The sequence below is a fragment of the Sarcophilus harrisii genome, chromosome 4 (genome assembly GCF_902635505.1).
Source record: "Sarcophilus harrisii chromosome 4, mSarHar1.11, whole genome shotgun sequence".
Classification (NCBI taxonomy): Eukaryota; Metazoa; Chordata; class Mammalia; order Dasyuromorphia; family Dasyuridae; genus Sarcophilus; species Sarcophilus harrisii.
The window spans coordinates 96,178,788-96,200,118 of NC_045429.1; the positions used below are offsets into that span (position 1 = coordinate 96,178,788).

The following is a 21,331-nucleotide window of genomic DNA, read 5'->3' on the forward strand; positions in this document are numbered from 1 at the left end:
ATATTCTTTTAAATGTCTCAATCATCATCTTCTTGCTGCTGCAGACAACTCCCATTTTCTCCTTTTTAGTACTTGAAGAGAAAAATAGAGAGATATGCAGACAGACAAATACATACAGACAGAAAGAGGGAGGGAGAGGAAATAGAGACAGAGAAACACAGCAACAGAGACTAAACAGTACATAGACAGATTTTGGAGGTAACATATGTGGAGGACTCATAAAATGATAATTAGGCAGTGATGGCAGGCAAAATCTGGCTAATGGCCACTTGCGCTGTTCCCCATCTGGAAGGGCACTAGGAGTCTGGATTCTCAACCAGTCTCTCCATCTGAGTGTAACTGAAGGGGTTTTCTTGTTCCTGGACCCATTCTCCAAATATCTAAGTGCAGACTCCCTACTCTAGAACCTCTCAAAATCCTTTGATGTAGCCACACCCTAGTTATACACTTTTTCTTATTAATATATTGACTCATCAGCCCTTCAGACTTTGTTCCCCACACCCTTGGTCTCAGGTCCTATTAGTCCTTCAAATTATCAGTCCTAAGCTCTCTCACTAAGATACCTACAGACCTAATTTCACACAAGATAGCCAAATTTTCAGCAGCTCCAAAGAAACTCAGACTCTCTTAACTGAGTGTAGAAATTTTGGAAATAAGCTACCAGAAGTGGATGGCTGTGGGCAACAAATCCTTCCATCCCCCTCCCTGTTTTTCAATTCTGATCTTTCCTCAAGTTCTAACAAAGTCTTTTAGTTGGTTCACTGCCCAGTTTTATTCTTCCACTTTTCGTTTATTTATACAGCCACTTTTGTTACAGTATTATTTTCTAAATAATCATAAGAAATGGCAGACTTTCTTTTTTCTTTTTTCTATTCAGAAGATAGCTCTCTTCCTTACACAGTGGATCCAGCCTTTAAACATTTATAACTAAAATTAGTTTGGGCTTTTAAAAAGAAATAGCTGTCTCAAAACTTTATACAATTTGAAAAGTAATGATGATCATCTTTCAACTTTCAGTAATCTACTTTATGCAAGTTATTAAGTGAAATCTTTTTCTAGACTAAATTATTCTATAAAAGTATTTGCTATAAACTTTCTTCTAAAAATGTGTATTGATCTCTGTTTTTACATCGCCTTCATTTCTAAATAATCTTTTTCCACTACCCTCCCAGATAAATATCCCTAAACAGAACAGTTCAATACAATTATCCCTGAGTTGAAAAACATCTCATCCAACACCAATCTGAAGAATCCCTTCTCTCCACAGCATTCCTGACAGATGGTTAATATAACCTTGCTTTACCACTTCAAATGCATTATCTATGACTTGCATGTTTATGTCATCCATAGAATTTACAAGCATACTTTTTCTATGTCCATCCAAGACACTGCTCAAATGTTAAAAGGAACAGAGACAAAAACAAAGTTTAATGGCCTATCCCTAGAAACTTGTCTTCAAGTTGACATTGATTCATTAAATTAATTCTTTGGATTTGCCCCTTATAGTATAATAATTAATGAGCAAATTTGCCATCATAATCTCATTCTAGGTGGTACTCCTCAGATGTTCCTTGGATATTTTAACTATTGCCCTCAACTGATCAAATTTATTAGTTCCAAATTCACACAGTTGCAGAGGTCAGATTATAGTCTCTGTCCTCTAGTTTGTGTACATAGTCTCTTTCCTCTCTTGTTCAAATAGAGGAAAGAAGTACTTAGTTACCACATGAAAAAAAAAATTCTAGTTTGCCTTCTTTCCTGCTTTATTTTTGATGATCTTTGGTGTTTAATGCTGACCTTAGGTTGGGAGTAGACCAGGTACAGACCTGGCTCCCTAAACTTTATGAATGATTTAATGGAAAGGATTTAATACTCCAAGCAGCCTACTCTGTCTTCTTTTCTTATCTAAATAATACTTTCTCTCTTTTAAAGTCCTCCTTTCTTTTCCATTTCATAAAACCCTAGAATTTTAAGACCTGGAAGCAACTTCATCAGGGAGCTAATTATTATTATTGAGTCAGTTTTGGACAGTTTAGTTTTCTTCCCATCAAATACTTATTTTGTTATTTGTTCAGTCGAGTTTACCTCCTCATGACCCCATTTGGGATTTTCTTGGCAAAGACACTGGAGTGGTCTGCCATTTCCTTCCCCAGCTCATTTTACAGACAAGGAAACACAGTAGTAAGTGCCTAAAGCCAAATTTGAATTCTGGCCTTCCTGACTCCAGGGCCCACACCCTATCTCCTGAGCCACTTAATTGCCCAAAGGGATCTAGTACAACTCCCTAATTTTGGAGATGAAGAAACAGGATCAGAGAGGTGTGGTAAAGTTGGCCCTGGTCATGTGGCTAGTTATAGAGCTGTGACTAAATGCTGAGTGGGTGCTTAATAAATGTTTATTGAATGAATAAATGAACAAGTCTTTTGTTTCTTCACATTTGTCCTGGCTCACCCTCCTTTCTGCTATTCCCAGTCCCTTCCCTTTCCTTTGATCTTCTCATCATAGTTGCCATTTGAATTATACCCTTTCTTCCTTAGGCTCATATCTCCCAGTCTGAAGTCTGGGTATCATTCCATTCACTGGGAAGAGACTTGAACATCAAAAGCAACTAATTTCTCTAATGGACTTGATAAGGAAAAATACCATTTTCCTGGTAGGGATTAAAGAGATAAGAGAACCCAGTTCTTGGGGACTTGACAGAGGATAAATTCACCCCAGCATCAGTTTACCAGAAAAGAATCAGAAGGATTTAGATTATAATTTCCTTGAGAGGGACTACTTTTTTAATTAGCTTATTGCTTGGCACATAGTAGGCACTTAACAAATATTGATTAGTTGATTATTACTTATATTCCAAACACTGAATGCCTGACATTTGTCCTGAAGTGCCTAACATAGTAGGCACTTAACAAATATTTATTATTAACTATATCCCCAGCACTTAGTATTATGTCTGACACATAGTAGGAGCTTAATAAATGTGTATTGAATTGGATTAGGTGGAAGCCAAGGTTAGGAAAGTCAGAGAAGGGTTGGAGAGAGGGATCAGTTATCATAATCTTTGCAAAGAAGTGGAAAACAAAGCCAAGGTTAGTGCTGTAAATAGAATTGTGGACCCCCTCCAGGTAAGAAAATCAGTACATAAGATGTCAAGGAGGGTAAATGGCTTCTGTAAAGTCGCAATTAATCAAGGGACAGAGGTAGACACAGAGTTCCAGGAAACAGAGGGGCAGCTAAGTAAGCAGGGTTAGTAGTGATGCTGTAGTCTTTGAGTTACCATAGCAACTAGCACTTGGACCAACTCAGTCAGCCTCAGGGTTATGGAGAGGCCCATTTGTTCAGGCACAGAACAATTCCCTGTCCCCCTCATCTCCTGATTCATGACTCACTGCAGATAAGGGCCTCAATAATAGAGTCATCCTGGTTGGGACTAGTGGATGACAGCGGAAGGAGAGCCTGTTTGTGAAGGTGAGCTATCAGGGACTTCTCATTATATGGGAAGAGAGTGTAAGGTTTTAACCATTTAGGAAGGCTGACAATCCAAATGAAATTCTCTCTCTTATAACCCTATTCCCCTATCCTTGGGTTAATTCAAGCTTTGATCAGTATTCAGTTCAACCAACCTTTATTAAAGATACATTAGATTCAAGGAAATTTTTACTGTCCTTGTTTTACTGGACAAAGTCTCCTTTTAGATCACCCTACCTCATCTTCTGACCACAGTCCATCATCATCTTCCAACAAATTCTAAATACATCCAATATTTCTAAATACCTCCTTTTGGGAAAAGCTTCCCCCTCTTCCCCCAACCACTTATTTTTGGAAATTCTGAATTATTTGGTTCTGTAAAAGTGGATCTGGGAATCTGAGTCAAAAGAGCAGCTTGGCAATGTATATATAATGCCAGACTTGAAATCAGGAAAACCTGAGATTGATTCTATCTTCAGTAATCCATTGGGTCACTCTGAACGAATCAATTGATCTTGCTGATCCTTAAATTTTTCAACTGCAATAACACTTACCATCATCCAATGTCATATTAAGTGTAAACTATTTTGTAAACTTTAAAAACACCATATGTTAGGTAATATAACAATATCTAAATTCTGTTCTGGGGGGAAATGGTACCTTAAATACAGAGATCAGGCTTTGTGTTTTTTTTCCCCTTGAACTCTGCCTTTTTATGACCTAATCCTGAAGTACTAGGGAGAATGTTAAAAATTTGCTTCTTTCATGCCTGGGTTCCAACTTCTCCCAGGACAAGTAAACTTTTCAAAGATCAGCTCACTCAGGTGATATCCAGTGTAAGTTTATCACTTCCCTTCATCTATAGGAACATTTACTCCTACTTGGAAAGTAAGGCTTCCTTTCTTTACCCAATCTCCTTTGCATCTTTCTTCCTCTTCCTCACCTACATCTCTGTAGGCTTCTTCTCTTTCTGAGACTACTTAATCTTCTGCTAGTCCTAGATTTGACCCTGAAGCATCACTTATTTCTCTATTTATCTCTACTCTCATCTCACCCTTCTAAATGTCCTTTTATGCTGTAAAGAAGTCTCACCAAAGGAGCATTTACCTGTAAACTGTCCATACAGTTCCTAGTCCTCCTCTTACTGTGATCTCTACCAGATTTTTGCCTTTACTTCTATCTCCTTTTGTACATTTAAAAAGAAGCCTTTTAAAAATTGGTCTTTTCCGTGGTCACCCTGTTGCTGTTTGCTGTCCTTGCCTGCTTGAAATATTACTTCTTCAGGCATTTCTGTTGTTTGTAGGGCTCAAGAAGAAAATAATCTCTTTCATTATGGTGTTCTTTCTAAAAATATATCAGTTCTTCTAAATGACTGAAAATTCAGGGTCAGCTAGATGGTGCAGTGGGTAGAGCACTGGTCCTAGAGTCAGGAGGAATGAAGTTCAAATATAGCCTCAGACACTTAACACTTGCTGGGTATGTGAACCTTGAGAGGAAAACCCCCCACAAAAATGAAAATTCATCTTTTTTCCTTATGGTTAAGCTCAGATTTGTCCATCACCCTGGACTGTATCATACCTCCAATTATTCTTAGGAACTCATTATTCAGTTCCTTTTTTTCCTAGTGGGTGCATAATAATCTTGTATTATTTGAATATCCTTTTCTTTGTTTTTTGAAGTCTTTTTCTTGATGGCTTACAGACTTTTTTCTGAAGTGAATTCTTAATTTTAACCACCATGTGTCTTGAAGTTACAAAGTTGGGATTTTTTTCCCAGAAGAGATATATAAATCGTTTCAATTTTCTACTACAGAAATTCTGGGCAGTCTTCTCTTATTATTAAATTCATTATGGTGTTAAGGTTTTCACCCTGTCATGTTCTTCTGAGAGATCCATGATCCTTATGCATCCTCATAGGGATACAAATGTTTTGCTTGCATAGTAAGCATATTTTCTTTTCTTTTCTTTCTTTCTTTTTTTTTTGAGCCTGATTTTTAAATTATATTTTTAATTAAATTTTTTATTTACAAAACATATGCATGGGTAATTTTTCAACATTGACTCTTGCAAAATCTTATATTTTAAATGATCCCCTCCTTCCCCGCCACCCCTTCCCCTAGATGGCAGGTAGTCCAATAAATATTAAATATGTTAAAATAAACATATTTTCTTTTAATATTATTGTTTTTTGCTTCTCTTCTTCTAGAGTTTATCTTTTGCTTCTAAATATTTGCATTTTAATCTATTGGTCTCTCTTGTTTCTTTGATGAGGCTTTATCATCAAAGATTCAAGAGTTTCTATCTGTTCATTGCTTTTGCTGTGTAAGATATAAATTCTATTCTTCTAATTATCTATTCTCTTTTAAACTAAAACTCAGGAACTCAGTGTGTTGTGGTTCTTTGTTCTCAAATTCCACAGGGTCCTCTTTCTCAAGAGTTGGATCATTTTTTTTTTCTGCAGTAAAATTTATTCATAGATGGCTGAACACATTTACTAGATCTAGCAGTCATATATCCTTCTGTTTTTACTATTTTCCTCATTGATTTATCTATTTATGTTCAAAGTCTTTGAGATTTCTCCTTCTGAAAATCTTTGGAACAATCAGTCTCTAATCCCCCTTCCTTTGTTTTCCTTGTCATTCACTTCCTGACTCCTTCTCCTCTGATTGTGGTTTTCTTATGGGCTAGATCTCAAAGCATCTCAGGCTCTTCTTCCACTGAGCAACGTGCTATTCACCAGCCTAGGTCTCTGCCTCAAGTGACTTTTGGTGGTGATTAATGATTTCCACTGGGTGTGCTGCTCTTTCCCTCAAGTTTGGATTAATGCTACACAATCCCTTATGTGAACAATGTCCTGTCCCACTTCCTCTATTTCTTAGTTCTCTGGCCTGGCACCAATAGTCCAGACCCTGTTTCCCCTGGGGCACGTGGCATCTGTGGCAGCCCATAGCTTTTGCCATTGCTTCCAGGTTGAAGCCCTTGGCAGGTTTTTGCTCCTAAGGGACCACACTGGCTGTCCAAGTCTGAGCAACTTCTTCAGTTTGAAGTGGGGTCTTGAAAAGAAGGAGGGGACTCGGGGGTAGGAGTGAATTTTGATATAAAATTGGGTCTTCGAGTCTGCTCGTGCAGCTTTGCTGCCAGTAGGGTGGGAGTTGAGGGAACGGTGCTAAGTAAACTTGGAGCCAAGAGGCATCAGTTCCTAAGTTCTGTTTTTGTTTCAAACTTTCTTTTGGGCTCTGGGTGTCCTAGACCATAGAAATAGCTAAAGTTGCTTTATCCTTAATGCATAGTTTCTGTTTTAGAGAAGTGTGAGGGGTTGTAAGGATCAGAGAAAATATTTAGTCCACCATCTTATTGCTCACATAACCTGGAATCTCAGACTCATGCTGCCTTAGGATGCTCCCTCCTTCCTTAGGCAACTGTCTCTCACTCCTGATGCAGATGCTTCCTCAGCTGTCAGCCCATCCTTGGGACAAACCCAACTTCTTTAAGTATATTACAGTTGCTACATTTACAAGTCTTCCATGATCTTATGGCCTTTTAGAAGTCACCTAAATGCTTCCATCTCAAAGTTAGTCATCAACTCATAGAAGGAAACCCAAAGGAGACAAAGGTGGGAGACGGGGTAGCTGATCTCCCCCCGCCCCAACTCATGACAGGCTCAACATGGTCTACATGCTTCAAAGACAGACAGTAAGAACAGTGTAGGGGCTTAACAAACTGATTTGTATGAATCTGAATCATCAGTTCTTAGGATCACCAGTCAATTTGAGGTCTCTGTTATTCCATGATGCATCCCTGCATGTGACCCAAAGTGGGCTTCCCCAAGGTTTCCATGTGGTAGACTTGGACCTAGGCAAGAAATAATCTATTCTTATATCAAGAGATGGCTTTCATTAACTGGTTCATCCATATTACAACTATATCTGCTCTTAACAAGATAGAAATTCTATTTATTTAAAAGAGGTTAAAGACAGGATGAGGGAGAGAAAAATCTCATCCCTAATTACACTACCTATTCACTGCCTCTTAATGCACATTCTCCCTAATGTTCCCTAAGGGTCCTTTTTACAGTCTGGCTTCCAACTTCATTATGAAACTGAAATCACTTTCTCCATAATTACCAATGGTCTCTTAATTATCTAATGCAATCCTCTTTCTTGACTCTTGATCTTTTCATTGATAGTCACTTCTCTCTGGATGGTCCATGTCTCACTACTGGACTCTAAAGACTGGAGGAGAGAATGAGGCTGATGGCAGTTCTGTCTTACATCCAACTCAAGGGCAAATCAAAACATCACTCTTGTGGGGCTGACAGGACACCATTTGAACCTTCCTAACAAAGGTAAAAACAACCTTGATTGGTAGACATTTCAATGGAGAGGTGGGTTAAAGTCACCTTTGATATTTCCCTTTACTTCTTCTTTGGGAGATGGGAGTAATCCTCAAGTGATAAAATTAGTCTGCAGACTTGATTGTAGCCTGCAATAGTTTTAATTAAATCAACTTGAATATGAATTAAATGGGTGCTAGATGAGGTTACAAAGGTAGACATTAGGATGGAGACTCACTCCACAATAGAATTGAGTCCAGTAGTGGAGGGAATGACTAGACAAAAGCTTGGTCTTTAGGCAAGTTTCTCCTGAATGAAGGTGAAGAGTGAAGTTCTAAATATAACTTATAAGTTATATTATATATTTTATATGTATATACTATATATGTTATATTATACATATAAATTATAATGTAAGTTCCTAAATATAACTTATGGGATTATTAGCATTAAAATATTGGTATTAAATTAATCTAATGTTAAAATGTTATTCAATTATTATTTCAGATTTTATTTATTTTATAATCATTATAAATGTTAAAGTACTAGTCCCCAAGCCAGCTTGCTTAAGTCTTAAAAATAGAATTAAAATCAGATTTCCAGCAGGATGATTTCAGAAAGGCCTGGAGAGACTTACATGAACTGATGCTAAGTGAAGTGAGTAGAACCAAGAGAATATTGTACATGGCAACATTACATAATGATCAAATCTGATGGACATGATTTGTCCAATGAGATGATTCAAACCAATTGCAATGATCTTGTGATGAAGAGAGCCATTCACACCCAGAGAGAGGACTGTGGAAACTGAGTGTGGATCACAACATAGCATTTTTACTTTTTTGTTGTTGTTGTTTGCTTTCATTTTATTTTCTCTCTCATTTTTTTCCTTTTTTGATCTGATTTGGCTTTTGCAGTGTGATAACTGTAGAATTATATATAGAAGAACTGCACATGTTTAACATATATTGTATTACTTGCCTTCTAGGGGAAGGAGTTGGGGGAAGAAAGGTAGAAAAAAAATTGGAAATCAAAGTTATGCAAGGGTGAATATTGAAGACTATCTGTGCATATGTTTTGAAAATAAAAAGCTTTATAAAAAAATTAGATTTCAATTTTATACAACCTAAACATTATCCTTGACTCCCCAATCTCTCTCACATCTTATATTCAATCTATTGCCATATCCCATCGAGTTTACTTTCATAGCATCCCCTCCTCTCCTCTGACATTGTCACCATCTTCATACAAGCCATCATCACCTCACACCTGGATTGTTATAGTAGATTACTTCTGGGTCTGCCTTCTCAAATCTCTCAACAATTCTTCATCCCATCAACTGTTAAACTGATCTTCCTAAAGCACAAACCTGGCCCTGTCATCCACCCCACTATTCAATAAATTCTAATGGCTCCTATCACCACCAGTATCAAATAGAAAATTTCATTTAGTTTTTAGAGCATTTCACAAGCTAACTCTTTTTTATCTTCCAGTATTCTTACATCTCCCTCCTGCTCAGGTATTCTGAGATCCAATAACACTATCCTTTTTATTTTCCCTCCCATAAGACATTCCCTCCATCCTTTTGGTATCTCCTGGTGTTGTCTTTTCACTGATTGTGCTGGGAATTCTCCTTCTGCTTCTTTTCTCCTCTCCTCCTCCTGGCTTCCCTGACTTTCTTCAAGCTCTAGCTAAAAATCTTCTACAAGGATGATGTTTATGGGGCATCCAGTTTGATATGATTAATAGAAAATTGGAGTTGCAGAGAGATTGGGGCTTTTAAAATCCTCCTTTATGCTTAGTGCTTCCTTCCTCCCAACCACATTACCTCCAATTTATCATGTCATATCTATCTATCATCTATCTCGCTTCTATATAGTTATTTTATGTTGTTTCCCTTTTACACTGTGAGCTCCTTGAGGGCTGAGATTTTTATCTTTCTTTGCACCCTCAATATTTAACACCTAATAGGAATACCTTTTGTTGTTGTTGAATCAGTTCAGAAGTGCCCAACTCTTGACCACTTCTGGTGTTTTCTTGGTAAAGATAACGGAATAGTTTGCTATTTCTTTCTCCAGCAAATTTTACAGATGAAGAAATTGAGGCAAAGTGTTAAGTGACTTACACAGGATCACATAGCTAGTAAGAATCTGAGACCAGATTTGAACTCAAAAAGAAGAGCTTAATAAATGCATGTTGACTAATGTGCTATTATTTGGGAGGACTCATATAATCTAGAGCTTGATCTTGGAGAATATCTAGTCCAATGATCTTAATTTGTTGGTAAGACAATAGAAGCCTGTTGTGAGGAGATAATTTGCACACACACACACACACACGCACACACATATATACAGATATCTATATTTATCTATCTATCTATCTACACACACACAGAGAGAGAGAGAGAGAGAGAGAGAGAGAGAGAGAGAATGTGTATAACTGTCAAAGCCAGGAATTGATATTGAATTTTGGGACTCCTGATCCTTTCCATTACTTTCACCATTCCACTTCACCTAAGTGTCTGATACCTTTTCTCCAAAACTACACAGTTCAAACTTGAAATTACAAGGCTATGTCTATTCCATGCTCCCTGAAAGGACTTGATTCATGTATAAACAGGAAGAGATGGTGTTTTTCCACAGTGCTAACTATAAAAATAACTAAAGGCACCAGGAAAAGAGAAATCCTCCATTAAAAGGGAGGAAACACCCTTTCCTAGAATGACATAAGCCTGAAGTATATATGCAAAAGAGGAGAGAAAGAGAAGCTTTCAGGGTAAAGAAGAGCCAGAAGGAAATGGATAGGGCTCTTCTGAGGTTATGGGACCTATTCAGGAATGAGAAAACAAGTGAGCAAAGTAATCATGTTCCCAAGCTCCCTAACCAAAACAGGATCTGCAGGAGCTGAAGCAATCTGATGATGCTCCCATGAAGCTGAAAAGCAGGATGCATAATAGACATGTGGATGCCTCAGCCTGGAAGCAAGCCAGGATATCAGATGGAAAGCAGGCAAGGGGAGATACTGGCAATACTCTTCAATGAAATCTTCAACTCCATTCACACTACTGTCGTTTAGTTCGTAATTATTATGAAGTTTGTGCCTAAGGTCTATGACTGATCGTCTAGTGGGGGAGAGAAAAGAACAAATCTACAATGAAGGCAGAATATAACTTTTTCATTGCTAGAGGAGCTAAGAAGCCCTTCTCTGGTCCACGTAAGTATTGTTAACAATTCTGTTCTTTTTATTATGCCTTATTTAGCTTATTTGCTTGGAGGAAGTCTAGATACTTCTAAAAGCGAGTTGGAAATTCAGCCTTCATGAAGAGGATTCCTAAGCAGGATCACAAGATAAAGAACAAAGTTACTGAGAAGTCATCATAATTGAATTGGATCCCCCACTGTGATGTTCTTTTTCTTTTTCTATAATATATGATGGTTCTCTGTGAGCAGGTTTCTTGGGAAGGTTTCTGGAGGCAGCCTTAAGTTTCAGTTCAAAGTAATAATCACTTCAAACACAGCCAGGAGTTAAAATCCAGTCCTTTATTGTGTCCTTCAAAGTCTTGAGCTTCGGCCCCTAGCTCCCTCCGAATGTCTCCAGCCAGCATAAAGGTGGAATACAGAATGAATCTGTCTCCATCTCTGAGAATGGGTTTCTGTGCCTGGATCTGAGAGCTTCTTGCTTATATGCTGTTCACTGAGTATACTAATCATTACATCACTGGGAAACCATTATTTGTTGTAGGATTAAATCAATGCTAAACTAGATTTAAACATTGTCCCCTCAATTCTACTTAGTATCTTGTTTCACGTTCTGGCCCATAACATCTCCTTGTAGGATCAGATCAATCATCCAGAACCATGCTAAATTAGATAATTATTGTCTCTATCAATTCTAATGCCTTAACAGTTTGTAAGGATTCCAACACTCCAGCAACCCAGACCTTTATGTAGCCTTCAATGTTCACTCTCTTCTCTTTGATAACCTCTCTCTAGCTTTCAGAGACATGACTCTATCCATATCCTTCTCCTACTTATCTTACTATTCTTCAGCTTCTTTTGCTCTCTTCAGTTAGGTCTCACCTTCTCTTTTTAAGGTATTAATTTAACTTTCAGGAAACTCTGAAAGTATTCTCTTGTTTAATTGTGTCTGATTCTTTATGGTCTCATTTGGGGTTTTCTTGGCAAAGATACTGGAGTCATTTGCCATTTCTTGCTCCAACTCATTTTACAGATGAGGAAACTGAGGCAAACAGGGTAAAGTGACTTATCCAGGGTCACTCAGCTAGTAACTATCTAGGACTGGATTTGAATTCAAGATGATTCTTCCTGACTTCAGGCTTGGCACTATGGATTATGCCACCTAGCTTCCCAGAAACATCCTCTACTCCCTCCCTATTAACAGCTTCTTAGAATCCTCAGGCATTTTATTGTTTCATTATCTCCCTTTTTAGGATTATCCTGTCTTTTGTTCTGTTTTGCACAAGATTTTTCCTTCTATTCAATTCAACAAATTTAATAAATGTCTACCTAATATTTGCAAATTGAATGAATTTAGTGTCTACTTGACATGTGCAAAATATTATGCTAGACTCTATTGATTAGAGTAATTATCAAATTAGGAGGAGTTTCTGATTAATTTAATTAAAAGAAGTATCTCTTGAGTTTATCTTTGATCCCCTAAAAAGGAAAATCCTTAGAGTTTTTAAAGGTAGATTGAGTGATTTTAGGAAAATGATTCTCCCAGATCTGCCAAAAAGTGAAAATTTTATTCCATTTGATGAATCAAAGGAATTATCTGAATTTTCTAAGTATGTTTTATATTATTGTGGAATTTTGCCATTGTTTGAGAAATAACATAAATTACCAGCGGAAATATCTTGCCGTTAGAGAGATTTTCCAAGGCAGGATGAAGCTGTCCCTTTGAAGTTTTTTCCTAAGGAAAGATACTTAGAATTTTTAAATAAATTTATTTCTTCCAGATTTATATTTTTTTAAAAACTAGAAATTTGAGGAAAGAATCTTGAAAAGGAAACAGACAATGATAGATAACTAGAGAAATATTCTTCAAAATGGGGTCCTGGGATGACCTTAAGGTGAGTTATTATTTATATATCATGGACTGCTTTGGCAAGAAGCCTAATGGTCCTCTTCTTAGAATAATGATTTTAAGTTTATAAAACAAAAGATATCAAAGAAAGAGGAAATCAAGTCAACAAGCATTTATTAAGTGCCTACTATGTGCTAAGCACTGGGTATATAAAAAAGGCAAAAAACCCAGCCTACCCTCAATGTGCAAACAGCTATAAAGAAACAGCACACCCAGTACACACATTCAAACATACACACATATATATTGGATTGATTGGGGGGGGGGGGAGAGGATCCATATATATATTTATGTATATACAATATACATATACATATTTATAATGTCATATTATTGAATTTTAAGAAATAACAAAGTTAGTTTCAGAAGGTTTGCATCAACTAATGCAGAGTTGAGTGAGCAGAGCAAGGAGAACAATTTATATTTTAATAACATTACAAAGAAAAACAACTGAAAGATTTAAGATTTAATCAATCTAATGACCAATCACAATTCCAAAAGAATGACAATAAAGCATTCTTCCTTCTTCTTGAGAAAGGTGATGGATTCAAGGTGAAGAGTGAGATAAATATTTTTGGACATGGCTAATGACACAATTTAGTGTGCTCAACTGTGTAATTGTTATAAGGATTTTCTTGGTTTTTTTTTCCCCCAGTTGTGGAATGGTGGTGGAAGGAGAAATAATAGGTGCTGTTAAATAAATATATAAGAAAAATAAATTAATAAAAGAAAATAAAGGTAGGAGTATACGACTCATCAGCCACTTGGACCATTAAGCTTACCCATTTCACAGGCTTAAGATGACTTGGAGCATAGGATATTGGGACACTGGAAATAATGATCTTAATTTGTTGGTAAGACAATAGAAGCCTGTTGTGAGGAGATAATTTTACACACACACACATACACGCATACACATATATACAGATATCTATATCTATATCTATCTATCTATAGAGAGAGAATGTGTGTAACTGTCAAAGCCAGGAATTGATATTGAATTTTGGGACTCCTGATCCTTTCCATTACTTTCACCATTCCACTTCACCTAAGTGTCTGATACCTTTTCTCCAAAACTACACAGTTCAAACTTGAAATTACAAGGCTCTGTCTCCTTCCCACTCTATGCAGGAATTTTGCCTGCATAGCTTGATAGAGATACTTGGATGGCAGTTGGGTAGTTCTATGTGTGTGTACATATATGTGTGTTGTGTATGTATGTGATATATGTATGTGAAGGACACAGCCTTCCTTCTGTTAACCAATAAACTTACTGTTTAGGAACATGTGTTTTGTGGGAGGCTTTTTTTCAGTGTTCTCTGAGAACCATATATTCTGTCAAAACAAACAAAACAAAAGGTATAAATATTTTTAATGAAATCAACAAATGTTTAGTGTTGTGCTTTCTTCACAGAAAGTTTTATTTTTCCAACAAAGAAAAGAAAGTTGTAGGGAAATCATGTTTTGTTCCGTTTTAATTAATCAGATTTACCAGATCTGCAGTGGGCTGACCAAAGCACCGTCATCAAAGTCATTTCCACCATATCACCACCAGCACCACACCCTGATGACTCTCACTCCAATTGCAGAATCAGCTTTGAAATGATTTAAAAAACAGACTTCTGAAGAATTGGATCAACACACATAATCTTACAAAGTAAGATAATAAAAACCACAAGGATATCCTTCCTTCCATAGCCCAAGTTTATATTATTTCCAGTTCTTTTTGTTATTATTATTATTATAACTTTTTATTGACAGAACCCATGCCAAGGTAATTTTTTACAACATTATCCCTTGCACTCACTCCTGTTCCGACTTTTCGCTTCCCTCCCTTCACCCACTCCCCTAAATGGCAGGTAGTCTTATACATGTTAAATATGTCACAGTATATCCTAGGTACAATATATGTGTGCAGAACCAAACAGTTCTCTTGTTGCACAGGAAGAATTGGATTCAGAAGGTAAAAATAACCTGGGAAGAAAAACAAAAATGCAAGCAGTTTACACTCATTTCCCAGTGTTCCTTCTCTGGGTGTAGCTGCTTCTGTCCATCACTGACCAATTGGAACTGAATTAGATCTTCTCTTTGTCAAAGAAATCCATTTCCATCAGATTACATCTTCATACAGTATCGTTGTTGAGGTACATAATGATCTCCTGGTTCTGCTCATTTCACTCAGCATCAGTTCATGTAATTCTCTCCAAGCCTCTCTGTATTCATCCTGCTGGTCATTTCTTACAGAACAATAATATTCCATAACATTCATATACCACAATTTACCCAGCCATTCTCCAATTGATGGGCATCCATTCAATTTCCAGCTTCTGGCCACTACAAACAGGGCTGCCACAAACATTTTGTCACATACAGGTCCCTTTCCCTTCTTTAGTATCTCCTTGGTGTATAAGCCCAGTAATAGCACTGCTGGGTCAAAGGGTATACACAGTTTGATAACTTTTTGGGAATAATTCCAGATTGCTCTCCAGAATGGCTGGATGTGTTCACAATTCCACCAACAATGTATCAGTGTCCCTGTTTTCCCCACATCCCCTCCAACATTCATCATTATTTTTTTCCGTCATTCTGGCCAATCTGACAGGTGTGTAGTGGTATCTTAGAGTTGTTTTAATTTGCATTTCTCTGATCAATAATGATTTGGAACACTTTCATATGAGTAGAAATAGTTTCAATTTCTTCATCTGAAAATTGTCTGTTCATATCCTTTGGTATTATGTCCAGTTCTTAGTTAAAGACAGGAGATAGTGGTAGAAGGAGCAGACCCAGGAGATAATCTATCAGGGATAACTAGGAAAAGGAATAGAAAGAGAAATATAAGAACTTGTAGTGTAGGGGACAATAGCTCTCTGCTCACTTTGAAATCAGCCTTTTAGGTTATATCTCTTTTTTCTTTACAGGGAAACACCCTGTGCTGGGCACCATGTACTGGTCCTTTAGATGCTACACCATTATATTAGCTCTTTAGAATTTTCATCAGCTTGGGAATCCCCAATATAATTAAAACATTTATTTTCGGGTGATTATTAGAAGCCAACTTGCTCTGCCCTGACCTCAGTCTAGGAATGGAGTAATAAGGAGTTGGGCCTGATATGAATAAGCCCATTTGTCAAACAAATCTGAGTTTACCTACCTTTACCTCTCTCTCAGAGATCAGGAAGAAACTTACCTAGAAGGCAATTGGACATTAGCCCATTGTCCTGGAAAAAATTAATTTGTATTTTTCTTGAGGTAAGGGAGGAGACAACTATGATCTGAGCCCTGAACATTCTGTTCAAAGACATGGCATCTGGGGGACATTTCTGGCTTGCAGGCTCTTTGGCCACCATTTGACACTGTTTTTCCCCTTGGAAATCTTAGGACATGAGGGCAATCATAATAGTGGTATAGTGAGGCAGTTTGGCTTAGCTTCACAATCAGGAAGGTCTGGAGTCAAATCCTGCCTCAGACACACACTGATTGTATGACTTTGGACAAGTCACTTCCAGCAACTTTCTAAAACCTTAAGTTGTAGAGAAGACAGCAACTTATATTGATAGAAGGAATCTCTACTATCAACTAAGCCATAGATCCAATTCCCCTAAATTTTGTGGAGCGCTTTACATACACACTCTCATTTTATTATCAAAATAGCCCTTTGAGATAGGTGCTATTTTAATCTCCATTTTACAGTTTAAGGAACTAAAGCAGACAGAGATTAAGTGACTTACCTAACATCAGACAGTTGGTGAATGCAAGAGTTAAATAAGAAAAATGGAGAAGGGGCAGCTAGGCGGTGCAGTGGATAGAGCACCAGCCCTGAATCAGGAGGACCTGAGTTCAAATTTGATCTCAGACACTTAACACTTTCTAGCTGTGTGACCTTGGGCAAGTCACTTAACTCCAATTGCTTCAGCAATAAATAAATAAATAAATTTTAAAATAGAGATAATGGAGGTAGATTATTTAAAAGGAAAGTAAAGGATATTACTTAAGAGGAAAATAAAATGGAAGGTAAAAGAAATACACTAATATAGAGAGAGAAAGGAGAAAGAAGGAGGTAGAACTTATTCTTTTTCATAATTAAGAGTGGGAGTAGTGGGCATCAAATGAATTTGACACTTCTCTGAAATAAGCAAAAGAGCATTGAACACAAATTTACACATACAAAAACTCTGCTGTAGAAGTGGAGCCAAGATGTTGGATTAGCAGGAAAACGTATTGTCAAATTTTACACATCAATTCCTCTTTAAAAAAACAAAAACAAAAACAAAACAAACAAAAAAAAAAAAAAACAAGAAAATGCACTATATTCTGTTTGGGAAATCCATGAAAAAAAAAATCACAATGAAATATTTTTTCTAGCCTGAGGCAACATAGGGAAATGAACAGACAGGTCTGAGGTCCTGGGGAAGGGAATCTGACCAGAAGTCCTCAGATAGAGCATTCTGCTGCAAGGAAAGGCTGTGTACCAAGACAAGAACTCCGAGATCCAGTCTATATTTGTGTAGGGTACAGGTACTGGTGCCAACTGACAGCTCTGTCTCTCGCTGGGTCAGGGCCCGAGGCTGTGCAACAAGCAAAAAGCAAGTTCAAACACAAGCAAGAGCTAGGAATGGAGTGAGGTCACAGTTCCAGCTTCAAATCTAATCTGAAACATGTAGTGGGATAATCAGAGCAGCATTCCCAGACCAAAGGGAAGCCTATAGTTCTAGCCTTCTGAACCAGCAGAGTTTTCCTCTGACTAGTAAAATCTGAGTCTAGCTGCAGTTTATTGAAACTACAAATGGGCCAAGCCCACAAGCATTTTGATCAGAAGACCAAACCTAAGTCAGGAACTTGCAGAGATCAGGCTGGTAGAGCAAAAACTAGACTTTACCCTAGGCCAGACCCCTATGGGAGGGATCCTTGCTTGCCCTGGTACCTTCCTTCAAGAAGCGTGACAAAGTCTAACCCTAACATCGAGTTTAAAGTCAGGAAGTAGGAAGAATAAGCAAACAACCAAAAAATGGCACCTTAAAAAAAAAAAAAAAATCCAAAATCTCAAGACACAAAGCCAGAAAAAGAGAATGACTCCAAGAATCTACAAACAAAACCTAAAAGAAAATATAGCTTGGATACATGTTCAACTAGAATTTCTGAAAGAGATTAAAGCCAGATTTTGAAAGAGTTTTAAAATATTTTTACAGATGAAAAAAGCATGCTAGAAGAAAACATTGGAAAATAAATTAAAACTATGGGAAAAAGAATTAGAAAGGGAATTAGCAGCTTAGCAAAAATGATACAAAACCTTGCCCAAGTAACAAATTCCCTGAAAATTAGATTGGACCAAATAGAAGCCAATGACTCCATGAAACAAAAAACATTAAAACAAAGAGTAAGACAAAGTAAAACAAAAAGAGTAGATAATGTATCTCACAAGAAAACAATTGACTTTGGAAACAATGAAGTAATGTGAGAGTACCCTCAAGATGTGTTTACCAGGTAGCTGCACTAGACATGGAATAAAGGCAATAACCTGAAAGAATCAGTTAAAAGTCTGCAGTGAATCAAAAAACTTGCTCACTTCCAGATACTTTTGCTTTTGTTTGCTGACTGACCTTGCTGAGGAGACTACCTCAAACTAGCCTGAACTAACTTTGTGGTCAAACATTACTGCCAAACATCCTGCTTCTGTGTCCCACCTGTTTATGGAAAAGACTCTCCGCTCTTTACCCTGACCCCTCCCCAAACTTCCCCTTTCTGGTTTTCAAGCATAAATTGCTCCTGCCTCTCCTAGGCTGTAGGCTTCCTTGTATCTTGTATTTGGTTAAAAAACCTTTCAGGGCAGCTAGGCAGTGCCGTGGATAGAACACCAGCCCTAAAGTCAAGAGGACCTGAGTTCAAATTTGACCTCAAACACTTAACACTGCCTACCTGTGTGACCCTGTGGGAGTCACTTAACCCCAATTGCCTCAGGAAAAAAAAATAACAATAATGAAAATTAAAAAAAAAAAAAACCTTTCTGGTTTCAACTCAACTTGGACTTCTCTGTATGTAAAGAATATGTTTAACTTGATTGATAGGATAATAATTTAAGAACCATTCAACTACCTGAAAGCTATGATGGGAGGAAAAGATAGAAAGGGACAGAAACACAGAGAGAGTGCTTATAGATCATATTTCAAGAAATCATAAAAGAAAACTGTTCAGATCTTTCTTAGAACCATAGGACAAAGAAGAAATAGAAAGAAGCCACTAGTCCCCTCCTAGAGCTTCCAGGCCAAAGAAAAATTAAAGTAAATAACCAGAAAAAAAATCAAGAACTGAGGGGCTATAGTCAGGTTCATACATAATTAGTAAAAGCAAAAAACATGGGTTTAAAACCAAGAATAACTTTCTCCCCTCCCAACAACTTCTGAATATAATCCCACAGGACAAAAAATGAGCCATTAATGAAACAAAAAGCTTCTAAGCAGTCCTGATGAAAAACCCAGACTTGCATGGAAACTTTGAAATGCAAATACAGGAGTAATCAGAAACATTAAAAAGGCAAACAAGAATAAGTAATCATAAAGTATTGAACTGCTTACTTGCTAATATGTGGATATGTGTCCCCTCAGACTCCTATCATTAGGGAGCATATAGGGAATCTAATAAGACAAAGGAACCAGGAGTAGTTTTTTTCTTTTGTTTTATTTTCTTTTTAATCTTTGTAACCCCAACATTTAGCACAAGTACCAGAAACATAATAAGCAATCAACAAATGCTAGTTGATTTATTATTTTCAATACCATTACCCTGCATAATTTATTAGTATATAATGCAGGTGCTTATCTATACCTGAGAATGGTTTTGTAATATTGTGAGCATCTTTAAAAAAGAATGAAAAGAGAAGGGAAGAGGAAAACATGGTGAGGGGTGGGAGACTGAGAAGAATGTTAGGAAAAATTACCTCACATAATCAGGGTATATAAATAGAACAAGGAGGAAGAAGTAGGAAAAGTTACTGACACTTGAACTATAATCTCATCTGAACTGGTCAAAGGAGAGAAGAATACATGCAGACAGAGATCCACACACATGATCACATACACACACATGGTTGGGTATTAAAATGTACTTCACTCAATAAGAAAAGAAGAAAAAAAGAAGACAAAAGAGAAAGGGAAATAAGAGAACAGGTAGACTAAGGGATGGATTAGTTTTTAAGCAAAACTAATTTTAACCAAGAATGTACAAAATAAAACAATTCTTTTTGTGACAGCAAAGAATTAGAAACTGAGGAGATACTCATGGATTAGAGAAAGACTGAACAAGTTTTGATGTATAAATGTGATATAATAGTATTGTACTTTTGTATTATTTGTACTATTGTAGAAATGATTGGGATGCTTTCAGAGAAACTTGGGGAGGCTTGTATAAACTGATGCAAAGTGAAGTGAGCAGAACCAGAAGAATAATTTATACAGCAATGACAAAATTATAAAGATAATTAATTCTGAAAGATTTAGTAACTCTAATCAACACAATGATCAACCACAGTTCCAGAGGCATAATAAAACATGTCATCCACCTTCAATGATTTTTTAAAATCCTTTATAATCTAATTTCTTTTTTTGTATTTTAAATTTATTTATTTATTAAATGTTTAAATAGAAAATAGAAAAAAAATTACCTTGGCACAGCAGAGCAAAAGAGAGTATTCAAAATTTAAAACAATAAATTTCCATTTCAAGAAAGCTTATATAGTAAATACTACACATTATATTTAGTTCATGAACATCTTTGCTTCCTTGTAGATTTTTTTTTATTTCTGCTGTGTATGTTTTACTTTATTCTTTCCCCCTTTCTTCCCCTAAGAAGGTTAAAACTAAGTACAGATATTTTTATATCTACATATATATGCATACATACATATGTAGATATATATAAATACAGATATTTATAATCATACACATATACACACAAATGCATTCATAAACATCTATATAAAGCCATATTATAGTTGCTTGTCCTCTGTTTTTCTGAAGATAGATAACATCATCCTTCATAAGTCTAAATCTTTCTATATTTTTCCAAATCTACCAACTAGTCATTTCCTACACCATAACAACATCCCAACCTTATACTAGCTACTTATTTTAAATTGACTAAAACAATATTAATATCACTGACATATATTATAGTTTCCCTATTTTTCTTTTTTGAGATACACAAAACACCTCCACATATACAATATAAACAGTTTGTCCTTATTATGTCCCTTGTAATTAGTCTTTGATGTTTATTTCATATTTCTCTTGTATCTTATATTTTGTATCTTATATTTTAAATTTTCTATTAAGTTTAGATCTTGCAACAAAATCCTGAAAGCCTGGCAATTCATTGACTGGTTTTTTTTTTTAATTCAAAATTTTGCTTAACTTTGCTGGGTATGATATTA

The 21,331-nt window shown here is 36.5% G+C and overlaps 1 long non-coding RNA gene across 4 annotated transcripts in view; it reads left to right on the forward strand.

The window, feature by feature from the left end:
• The window catches only part of LOC116419085, a 75,577-nt gene that overhangs the window by 37,761 nt on the left and 16,485 nt on the right, over nt 1-21,331 (forward strand). For 2 of the 4 annotated variants that reach the window (XR_004229327.1, XR_004229328.1), the window contains exons 7-8: nt 7,654-7,812; nt 14,396-14,617. This is a non-coding gene — a long non-coding RNA (uncharacterized LOC116419085). Of the gene's footprint in view, nt 1-7,653; nt 7,813-14,395; nt 14,618-21,331 lie in introns of those variants that run through there. The other 2 variants (XR_004229329.1, XR_004229330.1) reach the window with 2 other exon arrangements.